Genomic DNA, 21,233 nt, shown 5'->3' with positions numbered 1-21,233 from the left:
CACATCATATACTTTTATCACTTAACTTTTTATTCATAATACATTACAGAGAAGCTATGCTTGAATAAAGAAAATAAAAATGTATATTTTTGACACTTTAAAATTTACAATCAGTCAGGATGGTTTGTTTGTTTGTTTGTTTGTTTTTTCTGTCTACAAGAGTCTAGGCACCTTTTCTGTATGTCTGTCATTCTTTGGCTGACATTCTTCCTACTGCAGACATAGACAGAACCATTCTGCCTTTTAAAACTTAGGCTCATGTGCAGAGGAATACATTGATGTAGTTGTATAATATCCTCATTTATATATAACAACCTCAATTATATCATAATTATATGTAGTAATTATTTATTTGTAGGATTGGGATCTAACACAGAGCCCAACACATGCTAGACAAGTGTCTGTCTCTGAGCTGTATCCTCAGCCCTTCCTTCCTCCTTAGTCTGCTGGCATACTCCCTACCTCTCTAAGGGGATCACCTTAGCCATAGATAGCTGTTGTCTTTTCTTCCTTGACTGCGGAAGCACTCTCCCCTATAAGGCTGCGCAAGGCCCCTCCTGTGAGCTACACCCAAGGGTTGTATGTTAATGGAAAAGCTAGACAGTAGTTATGTCTGTGCCCTGGGGCAGAGGCTGGCTCTTCAAGAATCACCATGGCTTAAGGAATTTCTTAAAACGTTAAGTATAAATGTGTGTACTGTGCATTGCCTGCTGATGGCCCATGATGCCAGGTAACATTTACTACAAGGCTGTTTTCATAGCAGAACTAAAAGAAGTTGGTGTTTTTGTACAGTGACATGAAGACATACACTTGTATCTTCAGACTCACCACTTAGCTATTTTGTGTTTTATACATTAGGGAGAATCTATCCCTGAGACGAGAAAATAGAAAGGAATTGTTTTCTGACACTTGAAAATTTTGTTCATTCTCCTCCTGATTCTGTAGCTCATTGGAAGAAAAGTGATAGCTCTGACTAATCAAAAACAAGTGTATCAGTGTGAACATAAAATATGACACTTTAAGCATTTTCGGGGGGCTATGGCACAGTTCAGTTGGTAGAGCTCTTGGCTATTATGCAAGAAGTCCTCGGTTCAATTCCCAATATATCAAAACCAAAAATAGATAAAACATTTTCAATATTTGATACTTTGTGTCTCTTTCTTCTGGAAGCTTACAATTATAGATGCAGGAACCAGTTTAAATGTAGCAACCCCTTTCCTATAAAGTATGATATGCCACTAAATAGCAGGGCTGCACAGGGTCTGAAAAAATAATTGTCACAAAGAAGAACAATGGAAAGTATAGCTACTGGGTACGGGAATATTAGGGTAGCACTGTTGGTGGCTGTTACTGGACACTTGGGTACCTGTGATTCCCAAAGAACAGGGTGATGTCATTAGCAGTTGATGAATATTTCAGGGTTGACTCTTGAAGTTGCCTGGATCTGAAAAAAAATTTTAAATAGATTTATTCTTCTTTCATTATTTTATTCTGCAGTAAGAGGTGTTTATCGTGAGCTAGGCTCTGTTAACTGTTTATTATTATTATTATTATTATTATTATTATTATTATTATTTTGGTTGGTTAATTTGCTGTATGTTTTTGAAAAAAAAAAAGAAAGAAAGAAAGAAAGTCTTGACCCTTACTGCAAGAAGTGCCACCTTGGAAAGATAGACACTAAATAACTAGGAGTGGGGGCAGGAGCCTTGATTTGGTGATGCCAGTGTAAGGAACCAGTTCATTGAGAGGAGGTGGAAGAGGGCCTTGAAGATGCAGCTTCCCCACAGCTTGAAGTTTTCTCCTTGATGCAGCACATCTCCTGTTCATGCCATGAAGGCATGCATGTGCGTGGCCACAGAGCTGCTGTATATCTGGAAGTATCATTATGTTCTATTTTAGACACCTAAGAAATATAAACTATCATTTACTCTCTTCCTCTGTTAATTTGTCTCAGAATGCATGTAAGGTTGCTGCCTGGAAACATTTTTATTGTTAATCTGCATCACAGTGGACTTGATAATCTATGTATTTATTTGAAATTCACCTAGAAAGAATCACAAAATACTTTGATGACTGTTATATTCTGAGTAATTCAGTCATTAATTATGATTGATTTTGGATTTGTTTATATTGCTACAAAATGCTCTTTCTGGTCTTGGGTGCCAGTTGATTCTTAATAACTTGTCCTTTATTTTCTAGATACTCAGTAAAGATGCCCTTGTAAAACCTGGCCTTAGACTATAGCTCTCTGCTGCACCTTGCCATGACTAAGGCATCTGCTTTTCCAGCACTTGTAGAAAGTAGTTTCTGAAAGATTCACATGCTTTAAATTCAGATGTCTTTTAAGTCTTGATGAATTGGTAAGGGAGTATAACTTCAAAGGCCAAGAATTTTTGCTGTATCTTACTATATGTAAAAATCTCTAAATGAAAAATGGGTATTGTGTTTATTCTTCAGTCAAGGAACCTGCTAACCCCTCTTACAGTACTTTCCCTAACCAGCTTTTATGCTTTCTTTTTCAAATGTTTATGTGATCTGCCTCTACTTATAACTGTCATAGCACCCCACTGGCTGAGTCTGCAAGACTGCTCCTCTTTGATGCTAGCCTGGACAGCTAGCAGCACTCAGGCATGGTGACCTGGGGAAGCCACCCTCTTCTTAGGCTTGGCATGTCTGATTGCTTCCTCCCAGCTTCTGCCTTTCATAGGCTTCCTATATGTGCCACAGGCTTGCACTGGCCACCCCTCTGCTGAGTCACACTTTCCCCTCCTTTGGCCTTTGAGTTCTTCCACAGCCAGGCCAGTTGGCCTCAGGACCTTGGCTTTTCTCTCTGCCTGGAACATGCTTCCCTAGGGGCCTCGGTCATAGTCCCATTAGGCTTTTCCCATAAGTGCCTGCATGTCAGCAGGACATAGATGGTATCTTATTTTTCATTTTGGTTTTCTTCCCCAATTACTCTTCTCTGGATTGTAAATTCCAAAAAAATCACAGATTTTTACCTTAAAGCCCTAGAGCCTTGAACAGTACTTGGCTCATAGAAAATGCCCAGTCAGTACTTGCTGAATGAATGAATGAATGAACGAATGAAGAGATTGCTTGTAGCAGGGACATCCTGTGGCCACCAGGATCTCTGCTCCAGCCTGCTGATTGGTGCTTACCAGGTTCTCCCTTGGGTGGACCTGGGTCACCTGCTCTGTGTGTGGTTACAGCAGCCAGTGCTGACATTGTGCTTATGTGGTTTCTCTCATCTCACTTCACATTAGTCTTTCTGTAGAATTGTTCTTGAGGTGTAATTCTCTTCTAAAAACAAAATAAAGCACGAATTGAAATGTAGAAGTACCTTATAAATAAAATACACAAAAATGAATGAATTTGTGTTACTTGTGTGTCATCTATCTAGTATTTAAATATATTAGCTATTTTAATGGAATTACCATTTTCTGTTGCTGACTACATTTAACGGTCTCCCGATTTTTGCCAAATATGAAAACACTAACAACCTTCTCTTCCTGGTTTTTTTTTTCCAGATACCTCCTGCTGCAGAGAGTGCTTTAAAAAGGAAGGTTTTCCTGGGCTTCTGCCTGCATTCCATAAAATACTCATTGCCTTTTAGGTAAGTGTATGGCTTTGCTTTTATCCATTCTAAGCAGAAGATATTGATTGCCTCTGAAACATATATCATTGTTATATTAAGACAAAGAGCCTGGGATTTTAAGTATTTTGCTCTCAGCCACTAAATAAGTAAGTAAGGCCAGCCATGACCAAGATGCTGTCACCAAGGTTTCTCATTTCCTGTCTGAATATTGCTAGCAATTGTCATTTGTTATGGACAGTAATGTTTATCACTCACCCTCAGTTATTCCAAAGGCGCTACTTATATGCCTGAATTTGAAGACAACTTAAGAAATGAGCCTGTTTGCTCCTGATTAAGAAGTAAACTCTCTGAGATTAGAGAGGAGATGACAATGTGGATCCTGGGAGCTGATGTGGTAAGCTTGCTGATGAGAATTAGAGTGATGAGGACAGAGGCTGAGTTCCACTCTAGGGACTGTGACAGAGAGGACCAGATAGATGTTACAGATCAGCCAGACCTGCAGACCTGGACTCAAGGTGCTTGGATACACACCCTAGGCCTTCTTTCTGGTCTCTTCCACAAACAGAGACAACACAGAAACCTTTCTGATTCTCCTCTTATAGTCAGACCCATTTACCCAAAGACAGGCTGAGGAAGGGGATAAGCAGTGGCTAGATAAGAAGCAGATGGATCCCTTTCTAGAAGGGCAGAAAACTCAATGTTATCAACCAAAAATGTTGGGAAGAGTTAGAAAAACCTGACCTATCTCTCTAGTTGAGTCAAACATTCTGTGAGATAAGGAGTGGGAAAGGTTCTCCATAGAAACACAGCTACAACCTCTGACCACATAGCAGGTGAGCATGGCCTTTGCTTTGATGGACAGCTTTCTTCCAGCCCCTTCCCAGCATGTGTGTATGGTATGTCATTGCTTACATGGTCCTCCATGCATTTTATGACTACTTCTATTGAATTCTTTAAGGTAGGCTTGGCTGATGTTATCACTTCTTCAGGAACCTCCCAGTCTAACTCTGATGCCAAAGAAGAATCAGCCTAGGCAAGGTGGAATTCTGCAATCTACAGCACGAGACTAATTTTACGAAAACCCCCTGGCATCCTTCAACACTGCACCCTGAGGTCTATTCGCCGTCATCATAGATGTAGGTTCTCATGTGGAAGCTGGGCCTTCAGTTGGCTGAACAGAACTCCCTGTCTTCTTTCTCTAACCCTGGTAGAGCTAGAGCTATAGAATTGTACCTCAGCACAGGTTGATTTAGCAGAGAATGCTTCCAACTGGTCCAATATTCTCCACTGTTCTAGAACAGCAATTCTTAGCCCATGAGTTGGGACCTCTTTGGGAGTTGAATGATCCTTTCACAGGACAGGAATCACCTAAGACCATTAGAAGAGCTAGATATTTACACTATGATTCATAACAGTAGCAAAATTACAGTTAGGAAGTAGCAATGAATATAATTTTATTGTTTGGGGGCAGTCACCACAGCAATGGGAAAGTTGAGAACCCGTCTTCCAGGGTGTGTAGTGATCTTAGTAAATCCATTACTGCGGGGTCTCCTGAGACAGGGTGCTAAGCCTGCAAGCTTTGGCACAAACCATGATGTTTCAGCCCCTGTTGTGCTCCTTCCACTCCTGTTCACATATGTGCCTGCATGATGTGTATGTTCAACAGGCACCTGCTACGAACAGTTGTACTTGCATCCCTAGAGGCAGGAAAATAAGCAGAGACCTCTGTAGAACTGGAAGAAACCTCAGCTCTCTCATTCTTGACCAAGCAGCTGGATTGGTCTGGTCACTTTTGTCTGTCTACTATCATATCCCAAATGCCAAATGAGAATAACAGGAAGTCAATAGAGATATTGATATGGTGTCCAGCCATAGAAAGGGGAGGCAAGTATTTGGTACAGCATTAGCACAAAGAAAGGAGGTTCTCTTCTTGGTATCCAGGGATGGCAGTCAGTTACCTTCCTGGGCGTAAGTAATTGTGTGGTACTTTCTCAGAGCTACTGATGCAGATCCTGTGTTTGCATGGTTAGAAAGATTGAACCGTGTGGTTTGTCCACATATTAGCTGGGCTATACACACAAATTCTTAGCCTTGCCACTGGTTAATTCTGATAGGATCTTGCAGTTTCCTCATAAATGACATGCAAACATTCTTTTAAGTGCTGCAAGAAATATAAGAAGTATGTGTTTTGTTTTCCTCTTGTCCATATGCTTTTATCTACCAATTTCTTTTTGCATCTCCATAGTCTGTAACCTTCATTCCTATCTAAGCTTGTACATTATATAGGCCAGCAACCTGATGGTCCTTAACCTCTTTTCGTATCTAAGCTTGTGCATTGCATAGGTTAGCATCCTGATGGTCCTTAACCCCCGTTCCTATCTAAGCCTGTGCATTATACAGGTTATCACCCTGATGGTCCTTAACCACTGTTCCTATACAAGCTAGTGCATTATATAGGTTAGCATCCCTGTGTTTACATATGTATCTCCATCACCTGCATTTTTCAGTGTTCTCAACAGTGTAATTAGAATGATGTTGTTTTAGAGTAGACACTGAGTATTTGAAATGGCTCTCTGTTCATAGAAACTAAAAAGGGAAACAAATGATAGGAAATAAAATGAACTTACTATGCTCTTTTCCTCAAATGCCTTTTTAGTTTAATTATCCTAGAACAAGAGAACCCCTGAGCATGTAGCCTATGTCATTTTAAAAGAGATGAGGGCACCACTTACTGAGATGAGAGGCCTTCAAGAGGCTGCAGCTTCAGGAAACAAACTTCCAGCTCCCTTTGCTTTTAGTTTCTTGCTATCATAATCAAACTGAAGTAACTGATAAGGTCAGTTTCTCCTTGAAAAGTTAATGTCTTCAAAACTTCTGTGGGGTAGATTGTAATTCTTTTATACTATGCCAACTAGATGCTTGAGAAATCACTGAGAGGAAATTCAGCCCTTGCACACTTTTTGGTGTTAACTGATCCTGATTCAAACGCCCTGTTAGTTTTCTCTAACTTCCTCTTTTCTTTGGATTCAATGTTTCCTCAATAAAGAGCCCTGTGTTCCCTATGGTGACTCAGCTTCCTTTCGCATCAGCACCTCTGGCTTTTCTCTATCCAGCACAGCCCTTTGCCAAGAGAATGACTCAGAGTTCAGGTTCCCCAGCCCAGTCAGGTGGGGTGTCCCCTGGGCCCTCTCAGCTGACCTTGAGCAAGGCCTCCTCAGGAACCAGGGCAAGTCAGCTACTGTAATGAGACTCATGTGGCAGCCAGAGCTTCTTAACAAGAGGGAACAGATAGGGCATTCTTCTGGAAAAGCAGTTAAGGTTTTAGATGTTTATTCTAAAAAGATTTCTGTAAGAATAGTTCATTCTCTAAAAGAAAATTCTCCTGCTCAGGACAGAAAATTTAAGTCTAGTTTTTGAGGATTTAATTCATATTTCTTATGAGGTTTAAGAATTACTGATTGTAATACTGTTGCCAATTAAATTATCTGACACATTTCAAATGACATTTTAATCAAGTAAAAGGCTAATTCTAGTGTCTTGTATACACAGTTGTTAATTATCCACAGAAATGGATCATGAAGTATCATAGTCAGTGATTGATTTGGTTGAATCTATAGAAATGAAGGCCAGGCTACACTTGAGTCTATAATATGGAAGTGAACAGTGTGCTGGAGGTGACTCATACCACATCTGTCCTTAACTCCTACCCTGAAATGAAAACATTAGAATCTTCATGTGTAGATGAAGAGAAGTGGGGCTATGTTCATGAGCTTTTCAACAGCACAGCAAGATACCAGCATTAATGGATATATCAAGAGAAAAGGTATACTTTGGCACACAGTTTGGAGGTTCCAGTATGTGATTTACAGATCTATTATTGTTAATTGAGAGTGCCATTGCATTGTTATGGGGAGCATGTAACACAGTAATATGGTCACTTTATCACTAACATAAAGTGAAGAGAAGAGTAGCTTCCTATAGTCCCCTGAAAATATACTCCTCTGCTGACCTAACTCCCTACTATAGGGCAGATCACTACACAACATCATACCCTAGGAACCAAGCCTTTGACACACAGGCCTGAGGGGCCATCAAAAATCCAATTCCCACTGTAGCAGGGATCAAAGAGGGTAAACCTCAGACCAAAGGGCATCCTTATGATTGAACCCAGGGCTCTAATGTCAAACCTGTTTAACTTTGACACCTGTTGACTTATCTTCAGTAAAGGAGTAGTAAATGTGACATAAAAGTTGGTTGTGGGAATTTAGACAATGGGAATCAAATAGGAAATAGAGATAGAATGATAAAAAGAGAAATAAGAATTTCTAGTTTGGAATTAGAATGATTCCATATGTTTAAGAAGGGAGATAAAGAGACTAAAGTTAAGAAGTGCTGCATGAGGCTGTAAAAGCATGCACATTAGAGAAGAAGGCAGGCACGGTGGCTGTTGTGGTCCCAAGCAAGACAAAGCTTCTCATTTTCTTCTAACCCTCTGAAGTGTCTGCTGCCATTTCTAGGTATGGAGTGAAAGAATGTTTTCGTACTGACATGTACATGGAGATACATGTGCAGATGACCACATAGTTAGCTAGTACTAGAGTATATATACTCCACTCTGCTCTATATCTGCCATAGAGAGGAAAATATATTAAAAACTCAGTTCTGTTGCAAGAGTCAAGAACTCATTTCTGTTCTTGAAAGTGTGACAGAAAGCCTGACAGTACTTCAGGTTGTATTCCATTGTCTTTGGGAGAGTAAAGGAGACACCACTGTTTCTATGCCTGCTCTTTAGCTAACATATTCTTCAAGTGTCCCTGTCTTGAAATGCCATGTGTTAATTGTCAGCTTGACAGAACTCGAATCACCTGGCAGGTTGGCGTCTGGCCATGCTTGTAGGGATTTTCTTTATTAGGATAATTTTTGAGGGAAGACCCATCTTAACTGTGAGATCATTCCCTGGGTAAGAGACAGTAGATGATATAAACTGGAAAAGTTGAGCTGAGCACTACCATGCATTCATAGCTGTCTGTCCTTGATTGTAGACACTATATGACAAGATTCCAGCGCCTGTCACCTTGAATCCCCAGCCACAATGGGCAGAAGAAATCCTTATGCTTTAAGTTGCTTTTGTCAGAGTATTTTATCAAAACAGCAGTAAAAGAAACGAAGACAATGGATCTAACTCTGTTTGTCACCCTCAATGCTAAGTTCTCAGACAAACAACGTTCCTATGACAGGCAGTGAGCAAGCCGTCAGAGAGCAGGCCTCACTGAGTGACTGATCTTCATGTGTTGCTGCTTCAGACATCAGGTGCTATAGACCCTTCTCTGAGGCAGCCTGTGCTCTGACAATCTTTCCTTCCCAGAAACCTCTTACTGACTTAGCCTGTTCCAGTTTTCTGCTTTTAGTTCTATTCTCAAACCTGCCCAATTTCCAATTATCAATTGGAAATTTTTATTGTCTCACTCCCCTGCTCATAATTTATTTACCTATGTCTTAAAAAATTTATATTACAAAACCATCACTTGTCTAATATCTCCAATCTTGTCTTGTCTAAAGTCAGTGTTCGTTACTCTTCTTTGCATTACCTGGTTCACTCCAGTTAGGGATGGCTTCTTGATTTCTGCTTCCTCTCCCCCACCCCTTCTGTCTGTGTGTGTGTATGTGTATGTGTGTGTTTATATGTAAGTATATGTGTGTACATGCTCATGAGCCTATGTGTTATCAGAATCCAAGAATATTTAACCATCTAGCAAATCTGTAAATAATACAACAAATGTCTTTCCAACTTAACATAAAACATGTTTATTGGTCAGCTTTTCATCTGTAACAAAATACCTATGACAGGCTACTTATAAAGTAGTGAGAAGTCTATTTACCTTATGGTTTTAGAAGACCACAGCCATAGCACTTGTATCTACTCAGCTCATGTAAGAACAGCAGATGATGACACATCATGGCAGTATGAATGACAGAATCCATCATCACATCTCAAGTCAGAACAATAAGGTCATTTAATCTCCAAGGTTCGATCCCTGTGACTTAAAGCCAGCCTACCAAAGGTCCCAAGTACTTCACAAGAGGGCCACTCTAGGACCAGCCTTCATAAAGAGGCCTCTGGGATGTGCAGTTAGTTCTCTGTGCCGTAGTACTGTCTGTATACAAGTGGTGCTGAAATTAGTACTTTCTTTAAGCAATTTTTTGCTTCATTTCAAACTATATGATAAAATCATTTCAAGTTTTCCATTAAAACCACAAACATCAACCCAAAAATATAAGCAAATGTAAGCAAGCCAGCATGACATTCTTCTCATTCTGCGGGTTTGGCTAAAAGTCCTAGCAACTTTTCAATCTTCCATCACTACAATGTCTTGAGAATGTATGAGCCAGCTGAAGAGGATCAAATTTGCAGCTCAGAAGCCCTTCTTGAAACTTTATTCAGTGAAAAATGGTTCCCATAGGTGTATAGGAAGTGGTACTAGTAGGAGCTAGGCCTTGTTGAAGTAGGAGTGGTCTTGTTGGAGGAGTGTGTCACTGGGAAGAGGGATCTTTGAGATTTCAGAAGTTCAAGCCAGGCCCAGTGTCACTCTGCCTATTGATCTGGATGTAGAACTCTCAGCCTCCTCCCCGTTACCATGTTTGCTTCTGTGCCTCCAAGCCTCCTGCCATGATTGATAATAATGGACTAAACAAGCCCCAATTAAATGCTTTCCTTTATAAGAATTGCCATAGTTATAGTGTCTCTCAACAGCAAAAGAAACCCTAACTTAGTTCTTAAATGTCCATAATAGATTGGCATGTCACTGGGGGGTGATAATATCATGTCCTCTGGAAATCACAGAGAATCCTGACAGCCAAGAGAGCTGCAAGTAGAACCTGTGTCTGGGTCAGGCCTACTTTGTGAGGAAAGTTCCATCTCATACTTCCCTCCACAGGGAAGGCTTCTTAGACCTGTATTTGTACCTGCTCAAGGTGGCATTCTGTGTGCTCAGAGGCCCTTGAGAAGAGTGTACATGCCTAGTCCTGGGCATTTGTTAGTGTGTGAGTACACACAGGGTACTAATCATGATCCGTCTGCTATTGTAGTACATTATTTCTGCAGTACTCTGTTAGATGATAGACAGTTAAGAGTAACAAGTTGGTTTTAACTCTGGATCTCCTGATCTGGCTCAGTGAAGAAGCCTTAAGTGTTTATGAGGTTACTAAGACTGATTCAGGAAGAGAGGGTGCTGATCTCTGATGCCTCCCTCAAGCTCAGACAGGCCTTGAGGAAGGAGATCCTAGTGTGAAGGAGATAGGTCATTAGGCTGTGCCCTTGCCATGGATCCCAGTGCCTTCCTCTCCTTTTATCCTTCTCAATCACCATGAGATAAACAGGCCACCATGGTGTACTATGCCATCACTGCTTTAAAGCGGTGTGGGAGTTGTCCATGAACTGAACCTCTTGATACTTTGGACCAAGACATGGCTTCCCATTTAGTAGGCATGTTTGTGACATATTCTTCTCAGAGAGACCATGTTCATGTCCTCCATATCCATGACAGGGCTACCTAGCTTTCTGCAGTTCAGATTGAGATTGCCAATAGAGCTGACACTGTGCTTTTTGTCATAGGATTGTACAATTTACAAAGCACTTCCATTCAGTAGACTTGAGTGGCGAGGTATACACAATTGGCATCTCAGCTTTGTAGATGCATGGGTCCTAAGTAGAAAAGCTAAGCTACAAGCCTATGTATTTCCTTGTTCATCACAATTCCACAACTAGACTCCTGGGACCCGAGTTGCACTTATTCATCAGGAGAACAGGTGAATTGCATGCCACTGGTGATTCTTAGACCCAGAGTAGCAGAGTTATGGGATTCAAAGTAAAAATGCTTTACTTCAGCCCAAATTGCTCCATATCAGTCTGTGGTGCACAGATTGTCCATGTCAGCTAGGTTCTAGTGCAGCAGTTCTCAAACTTCCTAATGCTTGCAACTCTTTCATATAGTTCCTCATGCTGTGGTGACAACCATCATAGAATTACTTCTTTGCTACCTCATAATTGCAACTTTGCTAGCATTAAGAATCATAATATAAGCCGGGCAGTGGTGGCGCACACCCTTAAGCCCAGCACTTGGGAGGCAGAGAGGCAGGTGGATTTCTGAGTTCGAGGCCAGCCTGGTCTACAGAGTGAGTTCCAGGACAGCCAGGGCTATACAAAGAAACCCTGTCTCAAAAAAAAAAAAAAAAAAAAAAAAGAATCATAATATAAATATCTGATAGATATGCAACTCCCAAAGGATTGTGACCCACAGTTTGAGAACTGCTGCTCTAGAGAAACCCACAGCAAAACAAAACCAAACCAGTTTAAAGTTCACTCAGCACCAAATTATTTCATTCTACGGAACCAGCACAAAGGTAAAAGCAATAAAACTAATATAGGCATGAGCCAGTTGTTATTAGTGGAATGTGATTTGACTCATAAAATTAATTTGCAGCTTTCCAAAAAAAATTGCTATTGGCCAAGGTCAAGAGTCTTTTTCAAACATAACATCCCCTAACACCTGGTACGTAGTCCCCAAAACCTATAGTCCTTGCTTTAAAGGGATCCCAAATAAATAGAACTAAAGAAAACTTTAAGTATTTTAATTAATGCACAGATTATATCAAAGTATACCCTTGTTCTAATACATTCAGATTATATCTGTCATAATTAAGCTTAAGGAATGACCATAATTTAGCTTCTTTGTTAAATCTCACTTTATTGTGTGTATGTGTACATCCAGTGAGTCTAGATAAAGCAGCCTTTCTCCCCAGTATTCCTTAGCCATCAACATTATTTCACGATTTGATAAGTTCACAGTTCCAAATGACGTTAAAAGTCATATATCTACTTTATAGCTCCTGTAATAGAACAATATTTCTAGACAGGACTGTCTGTCTTTCATAGTGAAATTCTGAACTGTGAATTCCACTTTCTTATTATAAAGCATCATCTATGTTTCCTTCATTTCTGGAAGAGGTTTAAGTACAGGGATTGTTGATGTTTCTTGTTACAGGACACTATGAGTATAGATGCTTAATGTAATAAACCAAGTGACAGTTACTTCATTTCCCAAACTTTAGAAAGTTTTATGATTGCTGATTGATGGTGTGCACTGGAACATATGTGGATCTAGGAAGGAAACTGAACATCATCTCAGAATGAGGCCTGCATACTTGGTGACAGCAGGTAGAGGAAGTGTCAGCTTGAAGATGAAGTAGGATTTTATCCAAAAACTGTCATGGATAGTTGTTTGTTTGTCTCTTTTAACCTTGGCCTTTGGATTAGAGGGCTTGCAAGGTGAACACTGTGCTTGTTAGCTGCCTTGTAACCAAGGTCCCTTGTAAATCTGTGGCATTTTTGTTGTTGCAACAGTTTTATGCTCTCCTGTACATAACTACTTTCTCTGACAACATGAGAAACAAGTGCCATGAATATTCCGTAAGCAGCCGTAAAAATTCTCAGTATGGCTCTGAAGTTTTAGGAGGACAATCAAATGGCCCAACAAAGGACAGAGGAGCCGAAATAAAAGCCTTCATAGCTGAGCAGTTTTATCTCACATCTACTGTGGGGCCTTAATCCTGCCCATCACAGGCGCCCCTTGCATTGTCCACTGGAACCAGGGGATGTTAGTATAAAAGGATCGTAAAGCCTTTAGTCACTTGAAGGTCGTCTGGGTGGAGGCTGTTATTTCTACAGTACTGAGGAAGTTGACTTTCTTTCTTAACCTTGCTATTTGCATTGAGGATCTAAAGGGAGATGACTGGTGCTTTGATCCAGTGGCTGCTATCTTTAATTGTGCTTTTGTATAGACAGTGTCTTCATGTCACACTAACTTAGTCTTAATGGCTAACTGTATTTACAAGGGCCTGGGTCCCTTCCCACAGAAACATGTAATGGGATCTGAACTGACAGGCATTACCTTCTCCTAAGTATCCAAAGGGCTTTTCTTTTTCACTCATTCCCAATGCAGGCTATAGTTTTGCTTTAGGATTCAATTTGGTGTGATAAATAGACCTTAAACAAAAATAAAACTCATGACAATACGACATCAAAAAATACTCATTGAGAGAAAACTAAACATACATAACTTATATGTAGGCTTTGAGAAATAGTGTAGAATCTGAGTTATTCATTACAGTAGTTTAAATAGTTCTTTATTTACTCTAGACCATACGGTAAATTTTAGAAGAAAGCATTTCTAGAACCAGTGCTAGAATTGGGCCAGTATGCATAAGGTGCTTGGATTGATTCCCCACAGAGAAAAACAGGCAGACAGAAAAAAACCTAATATTTGCTATTATGATGCTACTTAGAAAAATTTGCCTTTTATGCATGTGTATTGGTTTTCTGTCATTCTCATATGTCAACAAATTTTGGGTAGCACACCTGCAAGTTGCTAGTTTTATTCTAAACAAAGCTTAAGGTTGTGTATGCTCTTCAAAACATTCCTTTGAGCTACCTCAGTGATTTTCTATCATTACCTGTAAAGATGGGTATGAGTCAACCCTCCTGGCCCCTCCCCACCCCACCCTGCCATATGTGTGCGTGCATATGTGCTCGTGTGCACAACCCCTCACACCACACAAAGCCTGGGAAGGGATACTACCTAATTTTAATGTTAGTAACAGCAATAATTATAAACAGCAGCAGCAATAATTATGACATCTAATATTGCCTTTCTTAAAACATTTCCAAGATGTTCTTAATCTTCACCATGTCCCCTCTCAAAAGATGAGAAACCTGGAAGCTAGGTTTCTCTGTGAGTCTGTCTTCTCCTCAAGATAAGTGGGCTTTGAGGGCATAGCTTCCCCTTCCCTCTGAGGGAGGCTATCTGCCCATCATGCCCTCATTTCCTCACACCTGGGCCACATGTCAGTATTCCTCCAAAAGGTGACATGTGAGCCAAGATTGTTGTCACATCTTTTTCCAGGAGTTATGTTTGAAGCACAGGAGAGTCAACGCCTTTCTTTGAAGAAGTATGTCCATGACGATGCTGCCCCTCCTCACTTCAGGGTGCACATGACTGCCTCCTTTTCTTCCAGCTCAGGATACCCTCTGACCTATGTGAGTGGAGGGATGTGTGAGTCACTATTAGACATTGATCATGAATTCCTCATCCCTCAGCATACGGGAAGCTCCTAAGGGATAGTGGCCACTCATTGCAGCTCACATGAGGTTACATATGTGTACATGTGGTTACATGTGTACCATCTTTGGTTCAGCAGCCTGTCTCTTCCAAGATTTCACAACAGAAATTTGCAGTCAAGCTGACTATGACTTGAAGTCATGGCATGACTTGAAGTCAACTGAGCACGGTAGCCTCAGCTTTCCCTAAAGAACATACCTCTGATCCTCTAATAGTCTTTGGCAGATCAAAGGATAGGGGAACATTTAAGATTAGGTAACTCTTCAATATTAATGCCAACTTCCCCACCTGACAGTCTAATAAAAATCAAAACCTTACCCCAAATTATTACTGCTATTTACTCTGAAAACCAACCATCCCTGTCTGGTCTCTGGGATACAAGATAAATGTGAACTGATCTCTCTGCTGCAAAGCAGCCAGTTGCCAAGGAAACAGCTTACTAGTTTATAAACCCTTATGGCTAGTTCCTGGAATTTGAACTTTATACTAGTTTTAGAAAATAAAAATTCATCTAGAATCAGACTCTGGTTTTAGTTTTTAAAGTATTTATATAAAATTGCAAATATCAGGATGCTATTAAATGTGATGTAACTAATACTAAGGCAGGCTTGTTATTGCCAGGAGGGCTCCCCCATGACTGTGCCTAACCGAGGCTAGCATTTCCACGTCCTGCTTTCGGCTTGGGAGAACATCTGGAAGAACATGTTACTTAGTTGAACTCTACTGTTTGTGCTTTCTTCTTTTTTTTTTTAACTTTAAATCCTAACATGCCTATGGAGAGATGTGATATTTATCCTGCCTGTGTCAGTGCTTAGAATGCACGCATAACTTCACTTTCCTCACTTAGAATGCACGCATAACTTTTCTTTCCTCACTGACACTCAATTTTGTAGTAGTGTTTCTTGTTCATTCCTTAACAAGAGGATGAGAAAAATATCTCAGGAGTTGACCAGTGTCTTCAGTGGTTGATAATAATAAATTGTGATCCACTTAAACATTTAAATGTAATTTTTAAGATGATACTGACACCATCCAAAATTTTCAAATGCCGGAAATTTAAGTTCTGAATAAATAGCAGTATTAAGCATATCGTTAAAGCTTGGGAAAGCAAGCTTCCTCTCCAGGCCTGCTCCACTCTTCCTTATTATGTGAGGCCTCTGATCTCCGTCCCTGCTGGACATGTTTAGTGTTCTCATATACCATTAATAGGCAGGCAGTTATTGTTATTTAATATATACACATTGTTAAAATTTATTTCTCAGTAGTACTTTACTACTACACAGTAACTTGCTTGTGGTAGACACATGTTTCCAGCCAACAAGGCAGCCATAATTCTAAACAGAACAGGATATATTGCCTCTAAGCACTATTTGTACCTGTTGGTGCCTGCTTCCTATATGCTGCAAGTCTACACCAGGAGCCAGTGGGGCAGTAGCCACTGTCTCAGTGAGAACCCCAGAACACATGGAGAGACAGCATAGCCATACGTAAAGCTGCAGCAGTAACCGACTAATATTTCTGCTATTTTCAAGGTCCATGGGCAACATTTCAAACTTAAAAATCTCCAGTGTTAATGTTAATTTTAGTCATTCTCTATACCACTGCATCACTTCCTTGCTCAGTGAGAACTCAGTTTTAATAGAAGCCAAACTGTCTTTTGACTTGCTTTTTCTGCTGTGACCTGGGCTTCCTCAGTATGCATTTGCTAGGTAAATAATTGAAAGGCTAATAGGAGGCATCTTTTCTCAGAGTACTCATATTGCAGTCTTTGAGTTTCTTATCACATTCATCTTTCAAGGTGTACCTGGCAAAAAACATAATTGGGTAATATTTCTTGGCATGTAATGTAGAATTATGGTAGAAAAGGACACTAGGTCTACCTACTTTCAAAATAGTAAAAATAGTAACAAAACCTTTACAACCGATGTTCAGGATTGGTCTTCCTTATTCTTGAGTTTCTTTTGGTTGTGGGTTGTATCTTGTGTATTCCAAGCTTCTGGGAATCCACTGATCCACTCAGTGACTGCATACCATGTGTGTTCTTTTGTGATTGGGTTACCTCACTCAGGATGATATTCTCTAGATCCATCCATTTCCCTAAGAGTTTAATAAATTCATTGTTTTTAATAGCTGAGTAGTACTCCGTTGTGTAGATGCACCACATTTTTTGTATCCATTCCTTTGTTGAGGGATATCTGGGTTGTTTCCAGCTTCTGGCTATTATAAATAAGGCTGCTATGAACATAGTGGAGCATGTTTCCTTATTATATGTTGGAGCATCTTCTGGGTATATGCCCAAAAGTGGTATAGCTGGGTCCTCAGGTAATACTTTGTCCAATTTCCTGAGGAACCACCAAACTGATTTCCAGAGTAGTTGTACCAGCTTACAATCCCACCAGCAATGAAGGAGTGTTCCTCTTTCTACACAACCTCGCCAGCATCTACTGAGCTGCACCTGAGTATTTGATCTTAGCCATTCTGACTGGTGTGAGGTGGAATCTCAGAGTTGTTTTGATTTGCATTTCCCTGATGACTAAGGATGTCATTTCTTTAGGTGCTTCTCAGCCATTTGGTATTCCTCAGTTGAGAATTCTTTGTTTAGCTCTGTACCCCATGTTTAATAGGGTTATTTAGCTCTCTGGAGTCTAACTTCTTGAGTTATTTGTATATATTAGAAATTAGCCCTCTATTGGATGTAGGATTGGTAAAGATCTTTTTGCAATCTGTTGGTTACCATTTTGTCCTATTCACAGTGTCTTTTGCCTTACAGAAGCTTTGCAATTTTATGAGGTCTCATTTGTCAATGAGCATAAGCAATTGGTGTTCTGTTCAGGAAATTTTGTCCTGTGCCCGTATGCTCAACAGTTTTCCCTACTTTCTTTTCTATTAGTTTCAGTATATCTGGTTTCATGTGGAGATCCTTGATCCACTTGGACTTGAGCTTTGTGCAAGGAGATAGGAATGGATCGATTTGCATTCTTCTACTGCTAACCACCAGTTGAACCAGCACCATTCATTGAAAATTCTGTCTTTTCTTCCACTGAATGTTTTTAGCTCCTTTGTCAAATATCAAGTGACCACATATGTGTGGGTTCATTTCTGGGTCTTCAATTCTATTTCATTGATCTACTTACCTGTCTCTGTACCAGTACCATGCAGTTTTTTTTAATCACAATTGCTCTGTAGTACACTGTAAGATCAGGAATGCTGATTCCACCAGACGTCCTTTTGTGGTTGAGAATATCAAGGCCCATACCTAAACATAGTAAAAGCAATATACAACAAACCAGTAGCCAACATCAAACAAATGGAGAGAAACTTGAAGCAATCCCACTAAAATCAGGGACTAGACAAGGTTGCCCACTCTCTCCCTACCTATTCAATATAGTACTTGAAGTCCTAGCCAGAGCAATTAGACAACAAAAGGAGATCAAAGGGATACAAATTGGAAAGGAAGAAGTTAAATTATCACTATTTGCATGATGATATGGTAGCATATTTAAGTGACCCCAAAAATTCCACCAGAGAACTCCTAAACCTGATAAACAACTTCAGCAAAGTAGCTGGATATAAAATTAACTCAAGCAAATCAGAGGCCTTCCTATACACAAAGGATAAACAGGCTGAGAAAGAAATTAGGGAAACAACACCCTTCACATTAGTCACAAGTAATATAAAATACCTTTGTGTGACTCTAACTAAGCAAGTGAAAGATCTGTTTGACAAGAACTTCAAGTCTCTGAAGGAAGAAATGGAAGAAGATCTCAGAAGATGGAAAGATCTCCCATGCTCATGGATTGGCAGGATTAATATAGAAAAAATGGCCATCTTGCCGAAAGCAATCTATAGATTCAATGCAATCCCCATCAAAATTCCAACTCAGTTCTTCACAGACTTAGAGCAATTTGCAAATTCATCTGGAATAACAGTTTACATTTTAATAGGTAACTTTGCATCTAGCACGTCGCGCTATTGGACATGTTGAAGAGGTTTCATACAAGCAGGCGTCTTCCCCACAGCCTAATTTACAATAAATGAGCTTCCTCTGAAACATGCCCATCAGGCATACAGACCAAGACTTGTTGGGAAACAAGGGGTCTAGTTGCCTCTGGAAACCATATCTTAATATGGATAAAGTGACAGTTTCCAACACTTGTGTTTTCCTAAAAGTACTTTAGTTGCATATTACCTAAGATTGGGGCAAAACCCTGCACCTGCATTGTGTCACAGCACAGCTGCCTAATGACATTCTGGCCGATCAGGCAAGCTACTTCACTGTAGTGTTCCTTAGTTTTCCCAGGGTTGTGTGACTCAAGAGAGATAGTGTATATGAAGTACTTAGTGTCTGCTGCCATTTTCTACCTGATTTTATTAACTGTGAAAGAATGGATTAGTTTTCAGATTCTTATTTTCATTTTTTGTATATTCGGATATTATTTTTTAATTTCAAATGTTTGCAAAGCTCGGGGAGCTGGTGGTTTGTTTCTCAGCATAAATAAATTAACAGTTCTCTCTTGCAGCTTGTTGAGTTCGAATAATGTATCTAGTGGATTTAAATTGCTCCTAATCATTATTTTTTTGCTTACATGATGCTAGTCTGTGTGATTTCCAGTTAATTGTGCTCTAGTTTCAATAAAAACCAGTTTTCTAAGACTATAGTTCAAATTTAGCTAATGATAACTGTGTGTTTACAAAGTATAAACCTCGGAGTCAGCTCTTCCTTCCACAAATCAGTGTGTAAATAGTGGGTGCCTGTCCTTAGAAGTGGGTGGTGATGGCAGTTCTTTCCAAACCTTGTAGCTCCAGCAGTGGTGAGACTGTGATCATCTTCAGGTCAGTGCACACAGACAGGACTACTGTGGATGTGTGGCCTCCTTGTCTCTTGGTGTTGACTCATGAGACTTTGGACAGAAACAGACTGTTGACAAGAGAAGACTGCCAAGAGTAGGTCAGTGTGGGGAGGTGATACAGAATAGTAAGAAAAAATGGTGCTTCTGGAGGTGAAGCTTGAAGCACATTGATAGGTGCTTGCCATTGTACCAGATCTTGTTCCTAGAGGCTATTGCCCAACAAGAGTAGCTTAGTGAAGGCCAAATGAGTAGCTTATGAACAGGGAATGTAGTGACATGTCTTAGTAAGAGTTTTGTTTTGTTTTGTTTTGTTTTGTTTGCTGCAATGAAAGACTATTGACCAAACAGCAAATAGAGGATGAAAGGGTTTATTTGGCTTATAGTTATACTTCACTGTTCTTTATCGGAGGAAGTCAGAAAATGAACTCAAACACAGCAGGAACCTGATACAGGGGCGAGAACTAATACAGAGACCATGAAGGGGCTCTGCTTACCGACTTGCTCCTCATGGTTTTCTCAGACTGCTTTTTTTATAGAATACAGGACCACTTGCCCAGAGATGGCACTACCCACCATGGACTGGGACATCCCCATTGAGATTAAGAACATGCCTTACAGTGAGACCTTATGGGGACATTTCCTCAACTAACCTTCCTACCTTTCGGATAACTCTAGCATGTGCCAAGTTGACATAAACTAGCTAGCACAAGATGAAAAGGATCAGCTGTACCAGAACAAATAGACAAAAATCAGTGCCACCACTGAGCTTTCCACCAAAGGAGTCATCAGAGATAGACTTGGAAGTTATTGTAACTATAAAAGGTTAAGAGGAAGAGAAGATGAAGTGTAGAATAGATGCTCACTACATTGTGTGCACTTGATAAGATAAAGAAGGTAGGCTCTATTCTGACCAGTCCTAATAAGAAACACACACAAACACACACACACACACGAAAATTCTTAATGTGCTTGTCAATTATAGTGTTTTAAGTTATCTTTATTATGTGTTCATTATAATGATAGAACTTATTTAAGAGTCACAGAATGATGCCGGGCGCTGGTGGCACACGCCTTTAATCCTAGCACTTGGGAGGCAGAGGCAGGTGGATTTCTGAGTTTGAGGCCAGCCTGGTCTACAAAGTGAGCTCCAGGACAGCCAGGGCTATACAGAGAAACCCTGTCTCAAAAAACCAAAAAAAAAAAAAAAAAAACAGAGTCACAGAATGGTCATAATTTTGCCATTAAGCACAAATTGCCCAGCTTTCATTTATATGGTTATTTTTATGCTTAGAACTTTGAAAAGCAAAAACTGTAGTGAAAGATTGGTGCTGCCCTTGACATTTTGTTTTAGATTACTAAAACACTATTTCCCCTATAACCCTTTGTATTTGTAAACTATTTCAAGTACACTGGTATCTTTTTAAAGGCAATCCACTGCCTGTTGATAATGTAGGTGATTATTTCAGGGATCCTCTTAGATACCAAACCCTCAGGGAGTCACTTACGTAAAATAGCATTGTTTGCATATACCCTAATACCTTCCCATTGGTTTTAAGTCACCTTTACATGACTTTTGATACCTTATACAATGTGAATACTTGTTAAACTCTTCTG

At 40.0% G+C, this 21,233-nt stretch overlaps 1 protein-coding gene across 7 annotated transcripts in view; it reads left to right on the top strand.

The window, feature by feature from the left end:
- Fam110b (family with sequence similarity 110 member B) overlaps positions 1-21,233 on the top strand; it is a 145,058-nt gene that overhangs the window by 80,298 nt on the left and 43,527 nt on the right. For 4 of the 7 annotated variants that reach the window (XM_031366686.1, XM_031366692.1, XM_031366689.1 and 1 more), the window contains one exon: positions 3,528-3,613. The gene's annotated coding sequence lies outside the window, so the exon portion shown is untranslated. Of the gene's footprint in view, positions 1-3,527; positions 4,732-21,233 lie in introns of all 7 variants that reach the window. The other 3 variants (XM_031366687.1, XM_031366690.1, XM_031366693.1) reach the window with 1 other exon arrangement.

This window comes from Mastomys coucha, unplaced genomic scaffold (assembly GCF_008632895.1).
Source record: "Mastomys coucha isolate ucsf_1 unplaced genomic scaffold, UCSF_Mcou_1 pScaffold14, whole genome shotgun sequence".
Classification (NCBI taxonomy): domain Eukaryota; kingdom Metazoa; phylum Chordata; class Mammalia; order Rodentia; family Muridae; genus Mastomys; species Mastomys coucha.
The sequence above is the reverse complement of the archived record's forward strand: the minus strand, read 5'-3'. Positions and strand labels throughout refer to the sequence as shown.